At 43.7% G+C, this 19,966-nt stretch overlaps 1 pseudogene across 1 annotated transcript; it reads left to right on the top strand.

Annotated features, from left to right (window-relative positions):
- The first annotated feature begins 1,539 nt into the window (after window positions 1–1,539).
- LOC308196722 (peroxisomal targeting signal 1 receptor-like) lies at window positions 1,540–6,868 on the top strand (annotated as a pseudogene). Its single transcript has one exon. The product of its transcript is annotated as a peroxisomal targeting signal 1 receptor-like (transcript).
- Window positions 6,869–19,966: the final 13,098 nt, after the last annotated feature.

Raw genomic sequence — 19,966 nt, 5'->3', positions numbered from 1 at the left:
GTTTGTGCGCCATTAGGATCACACTTAGTATGAAGTCTTGTTGCTATTAGTAAAAAAGGTCCCAGTCAATGTGAAGGAAAGCCAGATGGTTTTGCTGTCAGGCTGGTAAGGAGCAGTTTCATGACTCCAGATGGCACCCTGTAACCTTTTAGGACTAACTTGACTACTGCTCTCTTGGATTTGAAATGTTGTGGCAAGTAACAAGCCTAGATTACAGCACAAACAAGCTGGGATGCTCTTTCCCTAACCCTGCAGTACAATGTCACCATGCAGTGCCCACTGTGGAAAAGCCATATTGAGAACCGTTTCCACACAGTTGTGTAAACCATCTCCAAAATGCCCAGGGTAGCAAAGCACATGACAAAATGTGGGTGGGGGGAACCTAAAAAATTAAAATGCTTTATTTATTTGAGACAGCTCAGTTCTATCTTTCTCCAGGAAGTCATTATGCACCTCTGTTGTGTGCTGATAATAGTTACCTGCAATCTGATAATGACTTCAATATCTTTCTAAAATGATGGTAATGTAACAGCTTTATGAACCAGTTTCAAAGGAACCCCTTTTTGACATACTGAACCCCCTGACAGACCGTGGTGTTCATGCAGGGACTGAGTGGGACTGGAGCTCAGCAAACCAAATGTGGTATCCCCTCTGTGGGACAGGCTTGGCTTTGTGAGCAAGGGGAATCACTAATATCCCTAGGATGATGCTTATGGTGGGTTTGGGACCATACTGGTAACGCGGGGCCATACTGGTACAGCAGCTGATGTTTGATCAGGGAAAAAGAGAGGTGAATACCACACGCTATAACCATGTGGGACTGCCATAGATATGATCCTCTTCTTCCATTCAGCAGGAGAGAAGGAGGGAGTTTTGTAGGTGGCAGGCTAGCTCACCCTATGTTCAGTGGTCCTTGCTTAATGTTATGCCCCAAGTGAGTTTTCTATTTGTTTTCCACTTGGTTCATGTCACACATAATACATATCCATCCAGCCTCAGCAGGTGAGAGCTTCTTGTAACATTTCCCCTCATTTCAAAACTGATGGGAAGAAGTAATGGGGAAAAAATACTTCTGCTCATGGGAAGCCATTCTGATCTTGTTTTTTCAATGTGCACCTTTTCCAAGATCTTGGAAGAAGCTCTCACCTTAGTCAGAAAGACTTAGATTTTCCATGGTACCTTTTTACTCAACAGCATCTCCAGTGACACTTAAAAGGTAATAGCTCTGGTGAAACACATCAACCATTACAGGCCTGCCTACAGCTCACATGCAGCCTGGGACTTTTCGCTTTTTAATATATTTTTTTTTTGTTGTTGTTACTCATTTATTGTAGAATTGACAGCCTGTGAAGTGGTAGTTGAGGTCTCTCTACTGGCTATCTGCTGTTGGGTGCTGAGCTTTTGATGTTTCTTTGCCCATGTTCTTCAGCCCTGACATGCAGTGAGCACCTCACAGCCTCTGCTGACACTGACAATTAACACCAGTTATGCTGGCAGTTTTGTGGGGTGAACATTTGCCCAGTGGGAGCCTGAAGGCAACCAACTCGCTTCATAAAGGCTAACAGGCAGCCATTAGGTAATAATGATTTACTGATCTCAGCTGGACTCTGGCAGATGACCTAGATTTCATTATTTCCCCCTGCAGCCTACCAAACCTAGGACTTCTGAAGAAGTAAATCCCAACCATGACTTAGGTTATTCCATCCTTGTTTCAAAAAAGAAAAATGCCACAAGATGTATTTTTAATCTTCCCTTTGTCCTGTCAAGGGAGATGAGCAGAATGGGATATCAAATCCATATCCCACAGAAGCGAGTCTTCCTCCACAGCACCTCTTAATCCTCTCCAGTTCTCTACAGCCAGAGCAGTAGTAGCTGTATTATTTTCAGGAGTTGTATGGCATCTAAGAAGCAGTCAAGGAACTGAGCCCCTGGCTGCTAAATGCAGCACAGACACGTCTAGCCGTTGAGATCCAGTGTTTCTGTTAGGCCTCTGGAGTCCAAGTCCCTCAGCGAGAAGAGCCCTGACTTTAGGTTCATGCACAGCACCAGTGCAGCAGGGTACTCTCGGTGCTTTGGGACTGTAGACGCTACTAACAAGTAACACTAAAAGTATAGTAAAAGCGGTGTTCCTAAGTTGTTATGAAGACATTATGAGGGTTTTCTCTGCCTGGCCCTTAAAACAGCAACAACTCATTGTGCGTGCCTGCCCCTTGGTCAGTCCCAGCTCTCTAGGAGGAAAGGAGCCCTTTGGATTGGATGGACAACAGAAACACCACGCCAGGCAGAGAATTCCTTTTAGACGGGGTGGAAGTGCTCCAGAAGCCTGGCCGACTCGAGGTGTCAGGTTTAAGCATAGGGGTCGAAACAACTCCCTCTGTCGGCGGCCTGTTCCGGTGCCCCGGGGCCGCGGTGCCAGGAGCCGAAGGGGCGGGCGGCAGGGGAGCGCCTGGCGGGGAGGCCGCGGCCTTGCCCTGCCCTGCTGGCGGCCGGTGCCCTCTCCTGAAGCGGGGAGCCCCGCGGCGCCCCCAGCCCCGTGTCGCCGTGCCCCTCAGCCCGGGCTCGGGGCCCGGTTCCCGGCGGCGAAGGGGGCCGCCGGGCCCGCCTCGCAGGCTGCCAGGCCCGCGGGGGCGGCTCCGCCTCGTGTCGGTGTCGTCCCCGGGCCAGGCGCAGCCCGCAGGGGTTCGGCGCCGTCCCTGCGGCCATGAGGGAGCTGGTGGAAACGGAGTGCAGGGGCTCCAGCCCCTCCTGAAGCTGGCTGGCCACTTCACGCAGGACAAGGCCTTGTGGCAAGAAGGGCTTCAGGGCTCCCTGGCCTGGCCCTCCGGGGGCTCCCGGAGCAGCAGCCGTATCCAAACCCCTGGGAGTAGCCTCTGAAGATGAGCTGGTTGGAGAGTTCCTGCAAGAGCAGAATGCCCCTTTACTGCCCCGTGCACCGCAGACCTTTAAGATGGATGCTCTATTAGCTGAGATGCAGGAGATTGAAGAGTCAAGCTTCCAACAGGCCCCTCAGCGAGCTCCAGGTGTGGCAGCCTTGGCACTGTCTGAAAACTGGACCCAGGAATTCTTGGCTGCAGCAGATAATGCCGGTGATGTCTCTTCAGATTACAACGAGACTGACTGGTCGCAGGAATTCATTGCTGAAGTGACAGATCTGCTGTCTGTGTTCACTGCCAAGTGGGCAGAAGAATACCTAGAGCAGTCAGAAGAAAAATTGTGGCTTGGGGAATTGGAAGACCAGTCATTGGCAGATAAATGGTATGAGGAATATCAACCTGAAGATGATCTTAAGAAAACTGCTAGTGATTTTCTTTCTAAAGTGGATGATCCAAAACTCAACAGTTCTGAGTTCCTAAAGTTTGTCCACCAGATCGGAGATGGGAGGGTATCGATCAAAGCTAATAAGGTGACCCACAGAGACCAAGATCAGGCAGAGCAATGGGCAGCTGAGTTTATACAGCAGCAGGGGGCATCCGAAGCCTGGGTGGATCAATTTATGCAATCTGGGAACATGTCAGCTCTTGATACAGAATTTGAGCAGGTAAAGACTGTTGTGGAGTCAGAAGTGGACTTCTGGGACAAACTCTGGGCAGAATGGGAAGAGATGGCCAAGAAAGATGCAGAGGCTCACCCTTGGCTCACTGATTATGAAGACCTCAACTCCTCTTCATATGACAAGGGTTATCAGTTTGAAGAAGATAATCCCATGAGAGATCACCCTGATGCTTTTGAAGAGGGGCGGAAGCGCTTGGTGGAAAGTGACCTCCCCGGTGCTGTCTTGCTCTCTGAGGCTGCAGTACAACAGAAGCCAGATCATATGGAGGCCTGGCAATATCTGGGAACCACCAAAGCAGAGAATGAACAAGAACTCCTGGCAATCAGTGTTATCAGACAGTGCTTGGAACTGCAGCCTGGGAACCGCACAGCACTTAGGGCTTTAGCAGTCAGCTTCACCAGTGAGTCCTTGCAGAAGCAGGCGTGTGAGACTCTGTGGGACTGGCTACACCACAAACCAGCATATGCTCACCTGCTGGAGAAGGAGCCAGAAGAGAGTACCTTGGGGACAAATCTTGGGCATTCCAAGTGTGTGCTTGGTTCTCTGCTGTCTGACTCCCTTTTTGTGGAGGTCAAAGAGCTGTTCTTAGCAGCTGTGCGCAGCAACCTCTCAACTGTTGATCCTGATGTTCAGTGCAGCCTGGGTGTCCTTTTCAACCTTACTGGCGAATACAAGAAGGCTGTGGATTGCTTCAGTGCCACACTTAGTGTGTGTCCCAATGACCATCTTCTATGCAACAAGCTTGGTGCCACCCTGGCTGATGGGAATCAGAGTGAGGAAGCTGTGACTGCAGATCAGCATGCACTGGAGCTCCGGCCAGGACATACCTGCTCTCAATACAACTTGGGCATTGGCTACATCAACATAGGTGCCCACCGTGAGGCTGTAGAGCACTTCTTAGAGGCTTTGCACATGCAGCAGAAGAGCCAAGGTCCACGGGGGCAGCAAGGTGCTATGTCTGACAACATGTGAAGCACCCTTCGCATGGCCCTCTCCATGCTGGGGCAGATTGACTTGTTCAGGGCAGCCAGTGCCTATGATCTTCCCACATTGCTTCAGGCATTTGGCCTCCAGCAGTGACTCTGGGATGGGCTCCCCTGTGAGTGCAGGTTCAGCCCAGCCCAGCAGTGATCTTCCCGAGAAAGAAAATGTTCACTAGGGTTCACACACATCTTTGCTCTGGTAGGGCAGACCTATGGCAGCCATTTCTTGAAGGACCTCCTCCTGAAGTATGGAACTTCCCCTACCATTCTGTTGTGGCCTGAGCATCTCTGAGCAGTTCACACTATCATATCCATGGCTGACTGACACTCTGCTAGGCAGATGATCAAAGTGGGAAAACAGCAAGTTTTGCCAGAGTGACCTGCAGTAGTAAACCAGCGTGGCTTTCAGACATTACAATAGCCATTCTGCAGAGACTACCTGCTGGACATGTCTTGAAGGCCGGTTGCTTTGGTGGGATGGGATTGCCATTTGGTGAAGCATTGAAAAATTTTGGTTTTCGGAAGAGGTCCTAGCACTCAGACTTGAAGCAGTGCAATAGGAATAAAAGCCTAAATGTAATCTCCCAGAATATAGTGAAGAAAGAGTCAAGTCTTAATCTTTCACTTGATTGTCTGTCATTGTTTTTCCTTTGTGCAGAAGTTCCCCATCTTGTCTGTACTGAATCTTGTTAGTTATCAATATCTGTATATAATTCTGTTGGGGAAATTTGAAAAAAAATAATAAAAAAATACAGAAAAAAATACAGTTTCCTTATGAGGTGGAGTGGAGAGGCAGGAGCCGATCTAGTCTCTTTAGTGGCAAGTGATAGGACCTGTGGGAGTGGTGTCAAGCTGCGACGGGATGTTCAGGCTGGATATCAGGAAGAGGTTCCACCTAGAACCCTCTTCACCGAGAGGCTTGTTGTGCACTGGAACAGGCTCCCCAGGGGCGTAGTCAAGGCACCAAGCCTTTTGGAGTTCAAGAAGCATTTGGACTGTGCTCTTAGTCATGGTCTGAATTTTTGTGTAAACCTTTGTGGTGCGAGGAGTTGAACTCGATGATCCTTATGGGTCCCTTCCAACTCAGGATTTGATTCTATTGATTATGATTCTATTTTTTTAAACAGTTTTCTTTTTGCTGATTATCTGATTTGTTAAACTTCTCTCAGTGTACAGATATGGTGAAAACACTAAGCCATTCCTAACTCTGCTGACAAGTCTCCTTTCCCTAACACACCATTATTTCTTTACATTCGCCATATTTCCCCAAGGTAACGTCCCGCAGGCTTGTGTGCCCAGCAGAGGTACGGAAAGCTGCTGTGAGGTGCTAGACATGCCTCCACCACATGCAGTGGGACGGGGTCCAGACCGCCTCCTTACACACACTGATGTTTTCGCTTATCAGGCACTGGTGCTTTTACGACTTCTCCTTTCCCTGAAGCAATCACTGTTGCTTTTGGAGTCGATCTCTGAACAGATGGAGTTTCAGAGGGCAATAAAGAGGAGGGGGCCTTGCTGAGAGGGAGCGGGGAAGCTGCTCCAGCAGAAATCAGAGAGAGGTGAGGGGTTGGTGCCGGAGAGAAGAGGGTGGTGTGAGGGAAAGCAAAGTAATTTCAAAGGGCTCAGACCTTGAAAACCCAGGGGCTGATGTCGGTGAAGACAGGTTTGGACTCAAAGAGTGGAGAAATGTGACAGAAGGGTAATGAAATGACTGCAAGGCAAGCACAGAGGCTCATGAAAGAAAAGCATGAAAGTTGTTGTTCTCCTCAGACTGACCTTCAAATGTCATGTCTCATCTCCACCATCTCAGCAGCAGTCAGATCCGCTGCTGCTTTGCAGCCAAAGGGAGCCAGACCCCCCCGTGCTGGTATTTATGAAAGGGCACGTGTCCAAGTGGCAACAGGAAAGCTGGCCACCAGGGAGATAGCTGAGTGCAGGGAGGATGCCAAGTGGATGAGACATGCCACACTTCTTCCAGACCCAACAGCTCTCACACTGTCTCGCACCCTCCCCATTTTCTTCTTACCATGTCAGCTACCTTTACCTTCACCCTTTCTTCATTTCTTCTTCCTGCAGTTAAGTCTGTTTGTCCCATTTTCTGGAAAGCACAGACGTGGAGAACCATCAAACACTGGCCACCTTTGACCACAGTTTGTAACGCCATCCTGGCTGGCTCAGTGTCACAAGTCATCTTGTGAATCTCCTCCTGTTAGAGTGTAATATCACCTTCAGACTAGTTCCTCTAACTCAGAAAATACCAAGACTCGATAAAGGAACAAATTGAACTGGATCTCCTACCCTCCAGCAGACTGGAGCCTAATAGAATTGACGGAGAAAGATCCTAACGGGCATCTTTTCAGTTTCTCAAAATTATTATTTATTTATCTATTTATTCTGCTGTTAAATTAATTCACTGAAAATTTTAAGCCTAACAGAGAAAGGTTTGCTCTGCTGCTGAGCCCATGCATAGCACAACACTGCACAGCCCGGGAAGGTAGAAAATCTTCATTCTCTCATGTTGTATCTATTCCTGAAATCTGCAGGTTTCTTTTTAAAGCTCACTTTCTAGTTGTCATCATAGTCCAAGCAGAAGAGGCAGATGTGGTAGAAAAAGGTGTGAGGACTAGGAAGACAATGAGAAATAAACTTTCCTCATGAGAGGCTATTACAGAGCCAGCTAAAACAGCACATTCATTCCTCTTTGCGTTACTGTGTCTCCCAAAGCCAGTTTCTTTGCATGTCTTCCCTTCCTTTCCTTTTACTACAAATAAATACTGCTGTCTGTGTCAAGCTATTAATTTTTAATATCCCATTTAAAGAATTAACATATTTTTAATAAAATCTCCCAATTATTTATCCAAGAAAATTACCAAGTGTTCAGCATATACTGATGCAAAAACTGACTTTCTACACTAACATTTTCCAGCCTCCACTGCTGGGCAGCAATTTCTGTTTTAAAAATAATGTGTCTTTTGTCAGCTGCGTTCTCACTTATTGATGTTGAAATGACTTATGGCAGAAATGCATACAATGGTGACATTGTTATGTTTAACTGCCTATTTTAGCTATAAGCTATAGAGCTTTATATATTCTTATGCTAACAATATTGTTTGGCTTGCTTTTTTGTGGGTAAGCTCTTGGTTTTGGGTGACTTCCTTTACCTTCTCTCTCTCTCTGTAACAAACATGTTTGTTTTTAAAGCTGATCATTAAAGTCACTATAGTTTTTGCTGAATTGGAACACTGGAAGTTTAGCAATTCCTACAGCTCCTTATTTTCCTTCTACAATGTAGCAACCCACTTTTGATATTCTGGTCTATCCCCTTTTTTGTATCTATTTGTTGAAATGAAGCTCAAAAAGTTACGATCTCTGTGGCAAGGCTGAAGGCCAGTATCTCAGCTTCCTCAACAAGAATTCAGAGACAAGGTTAACTTTTTGATCTTGGAGCTATGATTCAAACCATTTTATAATTTTCTCACCAACAAATGCCTTTTCTCCATCACTTTTATATCAAACAGGTGGCAGAAGTCCATGTCCTACCATAAAATATCCCAGGATCTCCATTGCAAGTGGAAGAAAAAAGTGAGCAGCTGAAAGAAAGCAGCACTATGTTAAGTCAGAGGAAAACTTGTGCCTTGAAAAGGAATTGCATGCAATTGTATATACCTTCAGAACATCCTCAGGGTCCCTCTGACCCACCTGAGTGATATAAAGGCACTCTGACACCAACTTCCCTCTTGATTTTGTTCTGCTGATTAAAATCTGACGACATCATTTGCAGTATTTTATAAAGGAGTTCATTTTTGTTCTTGCCATTCAGAAAACTAATTTCTCCTGCTTGTGGATTTTCCCCTACACTGAGCAAACTGAAATTCATTCCAAGTAACCAATTTCTGAAATTATAGAAGTCCCAGTTAAGCATTATTCCCAAATCTTCTTGAAGGGAGAGGGAAAAAAAAAAAAGATTTTATCTTTGCTTTAAGAAAAATGGGTGGTGCATGAAATTGAAACTAGCTTTGCTGGGTGAGGTGATGAGTAAAGATGAAGCACTCCTTTGTCTTCTGAGGGGAGCAGCAAGCAGATCAGTAAGACTGACCCTTTGGTCTCTTGAGACTGCTAATAAGAATGCCCTGCCAATTATTGTCTTTTTCTGCATGGAGTTTTTTTTTTTTCTTTTTTTTGTTTGTTTTGTTTGTTTGTTTGTTTGTTTCGGTCTGAGACTGTATTTGCAGTCTTCCCCAGGTCACTGGGAAGCAGCAAAGTCTTATTTTGTTGATTGTGCACTGGCATGAGGTTCTCAAGGCAGGGGTCTAACCTGTGCTCTGGTTTTCACCTTGCCGGGTCACTCGTGCCACGCCAGACTTTTGGGTTTTAGGAGGAAGTTATTTGCTCTAGAACACTGTTGTGCACCCACAGACATAGCTAACATTATTGACTCTCCCCTCACCTTATCTTTCCAAATTCACAATTTCCTCTGAAGAGATTTATACCTAAAATTTTGAAAAATCTCTATCATTTCATTTACTATTTACCTGTGCTAGTGGATCTAGCTGAAATTAAAGATCTCTTTCTTCTTAAACATGGCTCAGTCATAGTCGTAATCACTCCCTAAATTTAATACTTCACAGATTAATAAGGCAAGACAGACCAAATTGGTAAAGTGTGAAGGCAAGTAGCTAGTAGGCAAAATGTGAAGGAAAAACAACTTTCTTGAGATTGTAAAGCAGGTTACTGCCAGAGACAAGGACAGAATCCACTGCTCTTTAACCTCACTCTACTACTTTCCCCTTTCATATATCACCCACATTCTGGGTGAAAAGAAACTGTTGATTTAAATAGCTATTTTTCTGCAAATACAGTAGGAATAATGCAAATAGCAAATATAGCAAATGATAGCAAATCTCACTTAAACCTGAAAATTCAGCATTCCAGACTACCATACAACAGGAACAGACTATTCAATATAAAAACTTCATTTAGAGTGCTTGGAGTGCTTGAATAAATAAGTTTTATTTACAGATCCTTTTCACTTTTGTTCACTTTATTTACTATTTACTAAAGAATAATTTTAAGTTGGATTCATACAATTCACACTGCTTCCTCCAAGGACAGAGCAGTGGTGCTAATTTTTCTTCCCTCTTTCCAAATCCTCATCCTCTTTCCACATCCCCTTATTTGTTGAGCTGGCAAATGACAACATTTATGTTAATTGGCCATCTGACACACCCCTGGCTGGCAAATTGGCTGCCACCTCTTGGCATGGGTGAATGAAGTACTGAGTGGTAACTGCCTTTCTTTCCATATAGCACTAATCTGAGTTGCTGATCTCTAACCTAGAGCCAACTTTCACAATCCTTGTAGGATGGTCTGTCCATCTGACAAATTTAGTTGAATACGACCAAATGTTACTAGGGAGCACAACTGGCAAGACACTGTGCCCATGCAGATGTCTTTCTTATAAAAGCTGTGCTAAAAAAATGTCTGATGGCAAGTCTAAAATGCACCTTGTGGGAAGGTAAGGGTCTGTCCCACTTAAGGCAATGGAACAAGAGTCATTGCCAATCCAAAGGTCGTCTGATGGCATTGATTACAGGGTTGTCTTAGGCAAGTGAGCAGTGCTGAGGGGCTTTATAGGTAAAAGGGAGCCTTGCAGAGAAAATGATCTAAGAAAACCAACACTCATACAGACTCCCAAATCATAATGTAAGAGAAAACAGGCGACACCAGTTTAGATTTGACATCTCATTCCTTGTGAATCTGCCTTTGTATTACAAACACATTTCATAGTCTCTGTTCATCGAAAATTAGTTTCAGGCCTGTCAATGACATTTGCTTCATAATGTAATTTTAAAAGAAAAAAAAAATTGTGGCAGAGATGGTAGAATCTGTACTGCAAATCATCCCAACCAATTTCTCTGAAACAAGCAAAAACAAACACCCATGATATTTCTTAGCATTGCTCCATTGTCTGCTATTGTCAGAATTACCATGCTGGGAGAGAGGCAGGGAAGGTATTCACACTATCCCCCACAGTCTGAATTAGGAGGTTAGACACCCTGAATTCCCTTATATAGTCAGTGGAAAGACAGATTCCTCCAAATGTAGTTCAGAGCACCCCAGTGCATGGCTTCGTGGGATCAAGCATGCCTGATGCTGTAGTAGCAGTGCACATCCCTTCCTCCCTGCTCCCAGCCAGGCACTGACACTACCAGCATTCAGTCTCTCACACTCTGAGCTACTGCAGTCAAGAGAAAACTAAGCCAGGACTAGGAAGGATGGACTGTTTCCTGAGTTAACTCAGTGTCCAGAAGGGGAAACCAAGGAGCACTGGCAGAAGCAAGGCAGCCCTCCTCTCAGTGGCACCAAGCTCTTGTATTGCCTGTGGGTCTGCAACTTACCGAGGGAGCTCGAGACCAGAATTAAACTCAGATATCTCAGCTCGTAACCTAAAATTAGGTATTCTGAATATGCTCTATTGTGCCAATAAGACGGTCATTAATGTCCTGCTAGAGCCTAATGATACCTTTCGGTTGGCCCTCTTTACATCAACTTATTTTCTCCACTAAAAACTCCATTCTTCCCTTTCCTGGCAAAAGACCCATAAGAGGGGTTGGTTATTAACATTATGTCTTTATCTACCTCTTTTTTTTTTTCCCCCCCCATTTAATTATACCTTACGTAGCTTCAAGTGCAAAACTGTTGCTGGTTCCCCTTGCATTTATTCCTGGATGGTTTCATCTTCCACCAAAGAGAGAACCAGTGCTGTATAGGGTGTGTGTACACCTAGAGGTAGTGAAAAAATTGAAGTCTGATAGATGTGTGGTGTCCATGTATTCAGGGTTAAAATTTAGGTTAAGAAAGTACTCTACCTTCCAGTGAGATTGGCAGGTACAATTGTCTGGGGTGTTTTCTCTTTTTCTCCCTTCTCTTCAAGTACATCCATTTCTTGAGCTTCTCTGTCGCTGAGTAGATTTCCTGCTGGCTCAAGCACAAGCAAAGGCAATAGTGAGGGTCTTGCTTGCCCTGTTCTCATGGGGTGTTTTTTTTTTTCCTTTTTTTTTTTTTTTTTTCCTGTGGGTCTTGGTCTTCTGTTCATAAGAGGGCACTGGGGACTGCGTAGTGGTTTGGGCAGGCAGCATTTTTAGTGAAGTAAGCAATCTGCTCAGTGCTTGCAGAAACATGGCCTCAAGGACCATATCAGTACAGGAAAGTTTTATTTTCTTGTACACCCAAGAACTGCTAGGAGATGTATAAATTATGTTGAGCTCACGCAGCACTTACCTGAGCTTTCAATTACTTAATATCAACCTGATACTCACTGAACTCCTATTTAGTGAAAATATGGACTAACAGCAATGTCAGGAGTGATTCTGCGTCTCAGCTATGTGCAAAATCAAAAAGTCACCTATTCTGCCCAGATTATGTCTTTCCTGCATTGATCCTTTGATATTTTCCTGTGCAACCAGGAAGGGAGTTCAGAGCACCTTGGATGTGTGTGTATCCGCAACATCCTACAGTCAAGAGAGGATCAGTCCAAGGGTTTAATCTAGTGTCGTTTTAGAGATGGAATGGTGTTTGAGAAGTCCCTAAAGTTCAGCAGGTAGAATATGCAGGTTACCCCTGTCTCCTTGGAGTTGCAGCTGGGGCCAGGCAGAATAGCCCAGGGTGGCACTAAGCACTTAGGTTGAGCTCCATTAATTATTCTCCCTATGTTTTTTCAATAGCCTCAAGGGAGTTGAGAACAAGCCCCAGATCTCTGAAGAATTATGGCATCTCTCACAAACTACTGAGTGAAAACAGGTGGCAGTGGTGGCATGAAACTGAAGCCAGCTCTGGCTTACCTGGACCTAGACAAGAATGGACTTCCCATGTGTTCAGGAGATTTTTCACAGTAAATAACAAAGCACAGAGATCCTCTGCTTAATAGTGAATGGTACTTCTATTTACATCACTCAGGGGCAGGACCAGCTTAGGGCTAGGAGCAGGGCAGGTAATTTCGCTCAGCTAGAGTAGCTAGCTGGTGTAGTTGCACTGTTTCCAGACCTGAACTGCCTTTGCATGACTTTCATCACCTATTCCACTCCCAGGTCAGCTTTCCAAGCCACCACCCTGTCTTGCACAGCACTTGGTGTACAGGTTGGCTGAGGTGGAAAGCCTCCTGCTCTCCCACGATCCCTGTCCACAAGGCGTAAGTCCAAGCTCAGCCCTGAAGTTTGGGTAAGATGTTACAAGGTGCCTGGAAAAAGAGGATTTCTTCTCGTAGAAGAGCTTACTTTTATTTGTCAATATACTTGTGCTTCCCAAATAAAGGCATTTTATATACCATGAGATGGTTGTTTTCCTCCTCCTCTTTTCGTTTAAGGGCTAATTCATACGCAAGCTAATTTGTTCTGGCTATTATCACAATTTATTTCCGTTGCTACAGGGCAGCCAATAACTTTAATAAAGGAGGTTCCAGTTACCCAATCTTCCCAGTTAATAAACTGCATTGAAATACCCAGAATGAATTGGCTCCCACATGCTACAAATACAGAAAATTACCATGCTGCGGTGTTATCACTACCACACAGGTACAATTAAATGTGTGTTATGCATGGAGCTGCACAGAACATTACCAGTAACATCAAATGCAATTAAAAAGGAACTATTGTGTTGCTCCATCTGAAAAATCAGCCTGTTTGTATGTACTTTACATCGGATTACTCACTGGATAGGGCAATATTGAACCGTTTGGTTCTTTGGATTCACAGGAAAACACTAAGTAAACAAGTATAGCCTGCCAGGGACATGGTTAATAGTGAGGAGGTGAGGCCTTCCTCCTTGGGTGAAAGCATGAGATATTTATTTCCTGCATCACTGGAACACTATTTGTTCATTAATGCTGACCCTATTGGATATAGACACCGTTCAGAGGGTCACAGGTTTTGTTCAGCCATGTGCACGATCCTTCTCCTATAGAAGTGACAGTTTTACACAAGTCCACTGCGCTGTTTAATAGATCATCTTCCCATCACGTTATGCTCTAGTTCTTCTCCCTTTATCTTTAAATCTTTAAGTCTCTACTTTCTTTTTATAACCCTGTCAGCCCAAAGACACCCCCCACCCATGCGATTGCTACATTAAAACTGCTAGTATCTTCCTATAACTCTTTTCTTTGAAATAAAATCCTCTCTTGAGACCTATCCCTATATTAAATAAAGATGAGCTCAATATTTTGATTACTTTCATTTGGTGATTTCTTTTGCTTACAGTGCAAAACTGCAGTATGTTTGGACCAAATTCAGTGGTGACTGCAAGATGAAGAAAATACTACTAAGTCTTTGTAAACTGCACTAATCATCCTTATCCCAATGTGTAGAGACTTACAGTCAGGACAGCATTAGGGAGGGAATTTCTGAATCACAGATAACTTAAAAGACAGCAGAAAATGAGATAGATTTCTGGTGTTCGATTTTTATGCATAAAATTCACTAATAGAGGGTATTAGTGGGACAAAATATTTCTGTGCTTTGAAGTTCATAGAATAAACACAGAAACACTGGCTGGGAGGAGACCTCCTGGGTCATTCACAGGACCGTGGGTTATCACACCTCAGCATGACACCGCCCGTTGACTTAATTGCAGCAACTTGTGTGAGCGCTTCCCCTTGCAAAGCACAGTGAGCCCTGGCCCAGATGTTGCCCATGCCTGCACTGACCTGTGAGAGTGAAGTCAGATAACCCTTCAGCTGACAAGCAGTAATTGTGTATGTCCCAGGCAACTCTGTGACCTACACACCCCGTGACTGGGTGCCTGTTATCTCAGACATCATAAAAAAAAAAAAAAAAAAAAAAAAAGAATTACATTTTGAGACTTGCGTTTAAAACAACGAAACCTTGATACTTTAAATCTGTGTGAAACTGCTACAGTTTTTACTCTGCTCTTTGAAATAACTTGAAAATAAACACCACACCTCCTAAGAGGAAGGATGAATTGAAAGCCAACTATGGATCCGCTACTGCCTTAAAACGCTGTATTGCATGTTGGTTGTGGTGCCAGGCTTTACAAAAGAGGAGCTTAAAGTCAAACTTTCCTAAGACCATGTTCTTGAATAGAATAAATCTGCCCAGCTCTGTGGAGACCACTGGAGCTACAGCAATTTACCCGTCAGTGTCTAAGCCTGTATTTGCATCCTTTCATTGTAAAGTTCAGAAAAATCGAAGTAGTGGTCTAAATGTCGAAACAACGGATGTTCCATGAAATTATTCAAAAGTCATTCCTTTAAGAAGGGTGTGTTCAAACGTTTTCTCACTTAGCACTGCTGAGGACTGTAGTTTTTGTGCCTGTGGTCTTCCTGTGGAGCATTCCTGGAGACAGCACAGCCCTTGATGAATGAGTGTTTGGTAGCTAATTGCGAATCTCCTCATGTTGGAGCTGTCAAACGAAGTTTAGACTGAGAGCTCGTCATCCCATCCCCTAGATGCAGCAGTTACAGCAGCTAGTAAGAAATGCCACCTGCAAGGTGGATGCTCTCTGTGCAAGCAACAGCAGGATGGGGAGGGACGTGGAGGCTGCCAGTTGCAAAGCACATGCTGACGTTGCTGAAATGTCATGCTACTGTGGAGTTATGGTCATATCAAATGCATTGCATGCCATAATACGGGGTGGGAGCAATTACCACACTCATAATTGCTGCCTTCCTCTCCCCCTCGCCTTTCTCCTCGGCCCAAGCCTCATGCAGACATTATCTTGTGGGTGAAAGCTAATATAATACGAATTAAATAAAATTGCATGACTCCCTAACAGAATCAGGGATCGGAATGCAGCTTGATTTGCATTTACTTGTAACTGAAAACACATGGCTAGTCACAGTTTGAGAAAAATAAAAAGGATAACAGCAACCCCAGACCGTGACTGAAAGGAGTTATTCATCCCCTGCATTGTGTCGTTTAGCTTCACAGCGGAGCAGATACCTAATCTAACATACAACAGGCCATCTATAATCAAAGAGTTTGTTGCTCCGTGTCCGGCCCGGAACGATCGCTTAAACATTTGGCATGACAGATACCCAGGGCTCGTTTTGCAAGGGGAAAGGAGCACTGAAGGGAAAACCCAGGTAGGGAAACCTTCAGGAGGCTGATTGAAATTGCAGGTGACAAGGGGATTGAAGGCAGCAGCAATTAGGTGGCCTCCGGGAAGCAGGTAACTGTTGCAGATACAAAGGCTTGGCTCCGTGTGGGACGCCGTGGCCGTGCCCCGGCCAGGAGAGCGACCCGCTCTCTTCTCTGAGGTGGCAGAGTGATTTCCAGCAGGGCTCCTGCTCTGCACCTCATTGTAATTCAGGAAAGCCCAGCGCTGAATATTTTCACTGTGCTCATACCGCGGTGAGATTGTTCTGCCACGACGCAGTCAGTACAGTGCCTGAGAAAATTACTTTGTGAGATGCCGGGCTTCAAACCATTACCTTAAGTAGGATCCTTTGGCTGAATTTAAAGCACAATGTGATGTGGGTGCTTGCGTCCTTCCCTCGCCTTTTCTTCCTTGCTTTGTTTTCTTTGATTTTCTTTTTCTTGTATTTTATTTTATAAATTCATTCAGACTCTGGATTGTTTGTTTTTCGTAGTTCTGGGCTTGTCAAATTGATGGATAACTCTAAGTAATGAATCCCAGGACTGCACTATTGAAATTATCTCAACCACCAAAATCTCTGTTTAATCTACATGAGAGTTGCTGGGCTCCTTTTGTGCCCGGATAAATCAGCTAAGCATAACAAAGTACCTCCAGCATTCATTTCCAAAGATCTGAAGAACAGTTGGCTTGTCTTGGTGTAGTTCTGGGGCTGGCAGCTGTCTGGCAGTGTTTCTAACAAAAAATGAGGGGGTGGGGTGGTTAGGAGGGAGGAGGAGGAAACTTCTTTAAATGTATTTTTTTTTTAATTAAAATACGAGTTGTAGATGTTTTGTTTTGTTTTGTTTTAATTTCTATTGCCAGTCAATCACTATTCTGACTGAAGGAACTAAAGATGCTTTCAGGAAAAAAAAAAAACAACACTTGATTTCTTCTTTGGTTTTCCTCTTTTTAAGTGGATGGTATCACAGAATCACAGAATCACAGATCTACCTGAGGTAGCCAAAGCTCCACATACGTGTAAAGTTCCAGTCTTGCTGAAGTAAGGCCCAAACATAAAGGGCCAGAAGAAACACCATGAAGGCAACAGCAATCCTGGCACTCCATGCCTGCCTATGTGCTTGCTGGAGGTCACACTCCAGTCCAGGAGCTGCCCATTTCTGGAGTCGAATTTGAAACTGTGGCTGCCAGAAGGGCACAGCTGAGCCTCCCAGGGCATGTCCCCTCCTTGTCACTGAGCTGAAGTGGGGGGGTTCATCTCCATCCCTTGTGGTGAAGAACTTTGGGCTCATCCAAAGCCGTGCCACTGCCTCAAAACTGGCTTCCAGGCTCCACTGAGGGGGAAGAGGTTGGGCAGGTGGACACAAGCACTGGCTGAGCAGGGGCTCCCCAGGCTCTGCTGACCCAGTGGGCCATCACACAGACAGTGTGGGGCTCACACCTCCTCCATCCTTCGCTGCCTGCCCACAAGGTGGCCAGTGTGTCAGACATACATAAACTGGGGAGAGATTTGTAACTGAAAACAACTGACCTTTTCATCCTTCCAGGGGGCTGAATGGAAATAATAACAGCGTTAAACTGGTTTCCACATGAGTAAAGTTGTCTGGATCTACATTTCTGTATTCTGTGACTAATCTTAAAGACAAAAAAAGAATCTAAACGATGTTTCTCTGCCTTTCATTCCTTGAGACAATGGAATAACATGTATTTGTCATTCATTGAACAAATCTCTCTGTGCAGGATATAAAGGAACCACAAAAACTGACATCCCCAGATGAAGAAATTCATTAATCACAAACACAATGTATAATAATTTTTAAAAGAGAAAGCACAGAAGGCTTCAGAGCATGGAGCATACATGGTGGGACATAGCAGCTGGGAGTATTGCAGCCTTAACAGTGATGCCTGCCCCACTCGGAACAGTCTTTCCTGGTATATGTCCTGTTGGGTTTGCTCTTTGTTCCAATGCAACGTTTGTTTGTTTGCCACTTAGAGCAGTCCAATTGACTGTATTACATGGTGGGATGCTAATAAAATTTAATAGCAAACCTTAAAAAATATTTATTTAATTATACTGTAGAAATGTTTGGTTAAAGAAAAATATTCCCCCCACAGTCTTATGGTTTCTGTTTGAAGTGCTTTTGGATTGGACTCAAGGCATTTGGGAGTTTGCCAGGGAGGGATGTGAACAAGGGAGGCGTGGAGCTTTTATTCTAAGAGAATATATGGCAGATTTAGGGTGCAGCAGTGCCAGGATGTTTGTGCTTTAAATTCAAATCAGACACCAAAAAATAGTAATAATTAAAAAATACCATTATTTTACTTGAGAAAAAAACATGCTGGGATCATCTTGTTATAGAAGTTAGATAAGAAATGATTTATTAATTTGTGTGGTTCAACTGCCTGCCAGTACAAGGTTGATCCCTGTACACCTGCAATACTTTACTCTATGGATTAATCTGAATAATTCCTGGTTCCATTTTTTTTCCCCTGGGATATTTTTGCTATCTTTAAGTGCCTGATAATCAGTAGAATTTGATCATGTACAGCAAAAATAATCCTGATTTTATGCTACTCTATTTAGTGTTAGCTGTAATTCAAACAAATATTTGCTGAGGTCATTTTTTTTTTTTTTCCAAGAAGATATATCAAACTATCAAACTGTCAAAATGTAGGGCTGGAAGATCCTATGTGAGATTGTTTTATTTGTTCATCTAACCCCAAAGCAGGATCAATTCACTTTTTTTTTTTTTTGTTTTGTTTCACTTGTTCTTAAAAATTTCAAATGATGGAAATTTCACAATATTTTCTGGAAATTTCTTCTGTTGCCAAGCTATTTATCACCTAATGTTTACCTTACATCACCTTTCCTGCAAGTTAGTCAGTAACCCATTAACTTTTGTTCAAGCCACGGAACACAAAAAGAGAACAGTTCACATCCTTAGTATGTTAGTGCCTCTTTTTGAGCTGAAGCTACACAGTTCTTCTTAAAAGGGACCCATTTTCTAGACTGTTTGGTACCCTTTCATTGTCCCACCTCTTTTAAGTACAGTGCCAAGGATATCAGGTGAGAAGCACTGCTTTGGCCAGAGCTGCATGGAAGGATTGTTTCATGTGACATTTATATGCAACCCTCCTGTTTATACAGCCCACAATAATTGTATTTTTTTTTCAGTCGTGTGACAATGTTGACTCAAGTTCAGTCTGTGAACCTTGGTAACCTCCAGATCCTGTTTCACAGGGCTGATGCCCAGCAGACGTTTTGCATCCGGTGTTTGTACAGTTCATTATCTCCACTTAGTAGCGTTCACTTTTCTCTGTTTTCATTGAATTACATCCAGATTTTCTCAGCTCATTTCACCCATTTGTCAAGCAGATTTAAAATTCTAATCCTGTGCCTGAAAATGATTGCAGTTCCTCTTTGCTTGATATTTGCCCATTGAAGATCTGCCATCACACCTGGGGGGGTAATCTTACTAAACCATAAACCATTTAAAAAATTATGTGTCCAAGAACTATAAGACACCTGTCACATACCATGGAAAGCTTAGAGAAAGGTCAGCTTCAGACATGGCTCACACAGATTCTCAAGAAGTACAATATCTCATTATTAAGATGGTTTTGGACATAGAGAGAAGTGACAGCATAGCCTAAGCCCATGACTGTCAGCTTTTCATGTAGAATTAAGAAATTTGTGTTACCAGGAGCTACAATATCAGTACAGCCTTGCTGCTAGTCGTCCCACGAAGACCCAAAGTGGGAGCTGTGAGCTGTGCCCATGATCTGCCTGTAGCACAAAAAGCACATAACAACAGTCAGGTGTAAATGTAAACATATTCTGGCATGTCATCCATATGCATGTGGACTGGAACACATTGCTAAAGTCGATTACATATTTATATATTACATCTTACACATTTCCATTTGATATATATATATGTTTGTATGTATTTTTGAGATTTAGGGAAAAAAAACTTAAAAGCACTGTCCATTTCACTTAATAACTATTGATAATATGCTATCTGTAACTGCTGTAAAGGAATTTATGATACAAAGCACTCTCTTCTAACTCCAGTCAAATGCATATTGTATCTCCCTCTAGTGGCTTAATCTACATGTCTGGTCTTCAACAATAAGCCTATACATTGGTATTAACTCCGCTTCCTTGTCATGGACAGGAATGTAGCTCACTCATGTGGGAGATAGCTCATTTCTGAGTATATATTTCTTTTGAGATATCTTCTATTTCTTTAGTTCCTGACAATGTTTAAAGTGTGTCTAAATTCTCTACTGCAATACATCCAAAGTCTGGCTTTTGTATACA

This window comes from Anser brachyrhynchus (assembly GCF_964034855.1).
Source record: "Anser brachyrhynchus genome assembly, chromosome: 5".
NCBI classification, from domain to species: Eukaryota; Metazoa; Chordata; class Aves; order Anseriformes; family Anatidae; genus Anser; species Anser brachyrhynchus.
The sequence above is the reverse complement of the archived record's forward strand: the minus strand, read 5'-3'. Positions and strand labels throughout refer to the sequence as shown.